Genomic DNA, 6,000 nt, shown 5'->3' with positions numbered 1-6,000 from the left:
CATGACATGCAGAAAAGCACCTATCAAAATAAAGAATGAGAGAGAGAAATGCAAAAATATGGGCTTTTATATATACAGTGGTACCTCAGGTTAAGTACTTAATTCATTCCGGAGGTCCGTTCTTAACCTGAAACTGTTCTTAACCTGAAGCACCACTTTAGCTAATGGGGCCTCCTGCTGCTGCTGCACCGCCGGAGCACGATTTCTGTTCTCATCCTGAAGCAAAGTTCTTAACCCGAGGTAATATTTCTGGGTTAGCGGAGTCTGTAACCTGAAGCGTATGTAACCTGAAGCGTATGTAACCCAAGGTACCAATGTATATTTTTTTTGATACAGTCGTACCTTGAATCCCGAACGCCTTGCAAGACGAACATTTTGGCTCCGGAACACCGCAAACCCAGAAGTGATTGTTCCGGTTTGTGAATGTTCTTTGGAACCCAAATGTCCAGTGCGGCATCCAGTTGGCTGCAGGAGCTTCCTGCAGCCAATCAGAAGCTGCGCCTTGGTTCCAGAACATTTTGGAAGTTGAAGGGACTTCTGGAACGGATTCCGTTCGACTTCCGAGGTACAACTGTACATAGATGAGATGTATACAAAACTCTATGTAGGCTCTGCTTGTTATATTTTGGTTAAGTACAAAATATTGACCAGCCTTCCCCTATTTTTTTTATCAGTATGTTCCTGTCTATCTACACCAAACTGCATATCTGTATCACAGAGCATCTCCCTATCTCCATTTACTTGGGAGTACGTCCAACTGAACTTTTTTACCGTACAGTGGTACCTCGGGTTAAGAACTTAATTCGTTCTGGAGGTCCGTTGTTAACCTGAAACTGTTCTTAACCTGACGTAACACTTTGGCTAATGGGGCCTCCTGCTGCCGTCGTCGTGCGTTTTCTGTTCTCATCCTGAAGCAAAGTTCTTAACCCGAGGTACTATTTCTGGGTTAGCGGAGTCTGTAACCTGAAGCGTCTGTAACCTGAAGCGTCTGTAACCCGAGGTACCACTGTATTTCTAAATAGATGCACATGTATAGGATAGTACGGTGGGGTGCCTAGACTGCCCTGAGCTATCCTACGTATCTTAAAAACAAAAAACAGCAACTTAACTTTAATAATAATAACAATAATAAAGATGAAATATCCGAAGCCGATAATTGCACAAGCAATTCTGGGTGCAATGCAGTCAATCCACACAATTTGCCTCCAAGCTATAATTTTCAGGGCTCCCCATGTCGTTTCCGTGGTTTCATGTGATGGATGCTAATTAGCTCCGCCACTGTGTCACCATCTCTGTATCACAGGACTGATAACATATGTTTAGGAGGGTGATTAATATAGACGGCATATTCACCTCATTTTACTTCTACTATTGTTTTCTTTCTAGCTTTAAACATTGCTAGGATTGTGGGTTGGGTTTTTTTTTAAGTATTAAATGTGTGCCTCATAGAACTCACAACGCCAAGATAGACACAAAGACTGTTTGTGTGGAAAGTCAAGGAATCTAACTCAATTTTATTTATTTTTTTATTTTTGGCAGGAAGGGAGGTCTTGCGATAACCATGGCGACGTAACTTCCATGTACACAAATGCTTCAGGCAAACAAAAAGGAGTCTAAGAGCATTAGGAAGAAGAGGGAAGTTGAACCTGCAGTGAGGAATTGAACTTTAATGTGACAGGCACAAAATGAAGACTGTAATCCTTTCCAAAAAAAACCAGGGTAGAAATAGGAAATAAATGAAAGCTTTCTACACAGTGCGCAGAACGTTTTATCCCAAGCAGCCATCGTCTATTTTCTGTGTGAGGAGGAGGGGAAGTTTGCCAGTTCGCTGGGAAAACATTTTAAGCCCCCCAAATGTGATATAATGGGATGGGGCAGGAAGCTATTGTTATGTACAGAAGTTCTCACCCTGGGCCAGCAGGGAGATACTGTAGGTAGTTTTCACTCAGGTCCACATATGCAAATAAGGAATTGAAAGTGGTGTTCAGTGATTGGATAGTTACAGAAAGTTGCTACTGTTGCTTTGTAGTTGAGCTCTATATAAGCAGGTTGACTGAACCCTTCAGTTCATTTCTGTTCTGTTCTGGCCTGTGAATAAACAAGAGCTGTTTGAAGAATCGCTGTGTCGTCTGATATGTTCGCCCCCAACTTAACAGCTATACTTCAGGGTTGGGGAAGTGGTGGCCCTCCAAATGCTGTTGGACTACAACTCCCATCATCCATTGCCATTGACTAGGCTGGCTTTTGCTGTTGGGATCTGGAATCCATCAACATCCAGAGGACCACTAGCTCCCCATGTTTGCCATCCTTGATACCTAAGGGGAGCTCATGCCCATGGTGTTCTCTCAAAATTTGAAATGTGCCCACCGGCCACCAAAATGGCAACCCCTTCTCTAGTAATCTAGAAAAAAACAAAGGATAACTAAACTGTGCAGAACAAGGCAGTTCAACACACGGCCTGAGGGCCACATGCGGCCTTCAATGCCTTTTGTGGTAGCCCTCAGCAATATTTTACGCCCCCTCCACAGCCCTCATGCTGCCTTCCCAAAGCCAGGTAAGTCAGGCGCTGTGTTTTGAGTCCTTCTTCCTTCTTCCCAAAGCCCAGGTAGCGGTTTTCCAGCTTTGGGAAGGAGGTGGGAGAGCTCTAGAAACCTGAGAGAACTTTGTGCTTCCTTCCCATGGGTGCCAACTTGAATAAAATATTGGGGGGGCAAGTAAGTCCTGCCCCACATAATTAATCACATGATGTGGTGTACGCACACCATTTAAATGGCAATGCTCACCTACTTTGGGGGGGTCAGTCCAGTCCCCTCAAATATTTTATGAGGGGAGCTGAAGCCCCTTCATACCCTAGGAGTTGGCTCCTATGTTCCTTCTCAAATCCCAGTGCCTTGTTTATCGGCTTTGGGAAGGCAGCATGAAGGCTGGGGGGGGGGGAGCACGTCAAATTTTGGGCTCACTCCCCACCCCACCCCCGCCACCATATGCATGCAACCTGCAGGTTCCATGTCAAGGTACACTTGCAGCCCACTTGGTATGAAAAGTTGGACCACCCCAGTGTAGAATATTTGGAAACTGGAATATAACGATGATTTCATTAAGATCGGGAACTGGAGTAAGAAAAACAATGGATTTAACTTGTGGCAGACTTGAAAGACAACGAGACAAGCTGTGTGATGTTGAACAGTTTAATGCAGTGTTTCCCAACCTTGGGCCTCCAGCTGTTTTTGGACTACAACTCCCATCATCCCTAGCGAGCAAGACCAGTGGTCAGGGATGATGGAAATTGTAGTTCAAAAACAGCTGAAGGACCAAGGTTGGGAAACACTGGTTTAATGCACCTCAATATATAACATAAAATCACAAAATCATAGAACTGAAGAGTCAGAAGGGACCCTGAGGATCATCTAGTCCAAAGAAGGAATATATAGCTGAGCTATCCATTCTTCTGTGTTGCTTTATCGTGTCCTCCCTAAAAGAGGGCATGTGTTGCGGTGAGACCTAGAGACTGACCTCCTGTGTTGTGGGTGGGTTTGATTGGAATGCCACAACACACGATTGGTAGGTCCCTCGATGTTGGGTTCAATCTGACCAATGGGACGCAGTCCAAACGGATTGAGGGACCTATTGCACATGACCCAGAGCTTCCTCTTTCGTTTTTTTTTTTTAAATAAATATTTATTAAGGTTTTTTAATAAGAAAATACAATAATAATGAACATTATTGCTTTGTTTTAACAAAGTTTCATAATATTCTTGAGCTTCCTCCCGCCTCCCGCTCCCATTTGCATCTTTAATAATTTTTGTCAAGCAAATTATCATCTTATTTCCAAATCTATGACCACATGCTTAAATATCAATTCTTAATCTATTTTAATGATGACCAATTATTTATAACCAAGCATCCTTCTTAGCATTCCACTAAATCACAATGTTTCTGCAGGTAAGTCTTGAATTTCTTCCAATCTTCTTCAATCCTTTCTTCTCCCAGGTCTCGGATTCTGCCAGTCATCTCCGCCAGTTGCATATAGTCCATCAGTTGCATCTGCCATTCTTCCAGTGTGGGTAGATCTTGAGTTTTCCAGTTCTTAGCAAGTAGTATCCTTGCTGCTGTTGTTGCATACATGAAAAATGTTCTATCTTTCTTTAGCACCTTCTGGTCTACAATGCCCAGAAGAAAGGCCTCTGGTTTCTTGGTAAAGGTATACTTAAACACCTTTTTCAACTCGTTATATATCATTTCCCAGAAGGCCTTCACTTTAGGGCAAGTCCACCAGAGGTGAAAGAATGTTCCTTCATTTTCTTTACATTTCCAACATTTGTTATCAGACGAATGGTATATTTTGGCAAGTTTAACTGGGGTCATGTACCATCTGTATATCATTTTCATTACATTTTCTTTCAAAGCATTACATGCAGTGAAATTCAACCCAGTGGTCCACAACCTTTCCCAGTCCTCAAACATAATGTTATGCCCAATGTCCTGTGCCCATTTTATCATAGCCGACTTAACCATTTCGTCTTGTGTATTCCATTTCAGCAGCAAGTTATACATTCTTGAAAGTACCTTAGTCTTAGGTTCTAACAGCTCTGTCTCCAACTTCGATTTCTCCACCTGGAATCCTAGCTTTTTATCACTTTTAAAAATTTCCTTAATCTGAGCGTAATGTAACCAGTCTCGCACTTTATCCTTCATTTTCTCCATACTCTGCAATTTCCAGTTGTCCCCATCTTTTTCTAACAATTCCCAATATTTCGGCCAGTAGGCTTCCATATTGGGTCTTTTCCAAGCCTTAGCTTCCAAGGGTGAAAGCCACCTCGGAGTTTTATTTTCTAATAAGTCTTTGTATTTTGTCCAGACATTAAACACTGCTTTTCTGACAATATGGTTCTTAAAGGCCTTGTTTATCTTAACTTTGTCATACCACAAATATGCGTGCCACCCAAAAGCATTGTTAAAACCTTCCAAATCTAACACGTCAGTGTCTTCAAGAAGTAGCCAATCTTTCAGCCAGCAGAAAGCTGCGGCTTCATAATACAGCCTTAAGTCTGGCAGGGCAAAGCCCCCTCTTTCCTTTGCGTCTGTTAGTATCTTAAACTTAATTCGGGGCATTTTGCCCTGCCAGACAAATTTAGAAATATCTCTCTGCCACCTCCGAAAGCACTCCGTATTGTCCACAATTTGCAATGTTTGAAACAAAAACAACATCTTTGGCAACACATTCATCTTAATGGCAGCAATTCGGCCTAACAAAGAAAGTTTCAATTTTGCCCAACTTTCCAAGTCTCTCTTAATTTCAGACCAGCATTTTTCATAATTATCCTTAAATAGACTCAGATTCTTAGCTGTTATATTAACCCCTAGGTACTTTACCTTTTTCACCAATGATAATTCTGTTTCTCTCTGAAACCGTTCTGACTCTGCATCTGTCATATTTTTCCCTAACACCTTCGTTTTTTGTTTATTTAGCTTAAATCCTGCGACCTGTCCAAAATCATGTATCAGTTGTAAAACTCTTTTCGTACTAGATTCTGGCTCCTGTAATGTCAAAACTAGGTCATCTGCAAAAGCTTTAAGTTTATATTGTTTCGCTCCGACCTCAATCCCCTGCACCAGCCGGTCACCTCTAATCAAGTTCAAGAGCACCTCCAGGACTGAAATAAATAACAGAGGGGAAATCGGGCAGCCTTGTCGTGTTCCTTTTTCAATTTTAAATTCTTCCGTTACCACATTGTTAACTATCAATTTGGCTTTTTGCTCTGAATATATTGCGTCAATCCCATTTTGAAAACCCCTCCCCGCTCCCATTTCTTTTAAATTTCCCTTCATAAATTTCCAAGAGATGTTGTCAAAGGCCTTCTCCGCGTCTATGAAAATCAAAACTGCTTTAGTGTTTATATTTGTTTGCAAAAGTTCCAAAATGTCTATAATGTTCCTTGTGTTTGCAAACATATGTCTTCCTGGGAGAAAGCCTGCCTGGTCCTTATGAATTACTTCATT

This window comes from Podarcis melisellensis (genome assembly GCF_964234715.1).
Source record: "Podarcis melisellensis genome assembly, chromosome: 7".
Lineage (NCBI taxonomy): Eukaryota > Metazoa > Chordata > Lepidosauria > Squamata > Lacertidae > Podarcis > Podarcis melisellensis.
This window is presented reverse-complemented; position numbering follows the sequence as displayed.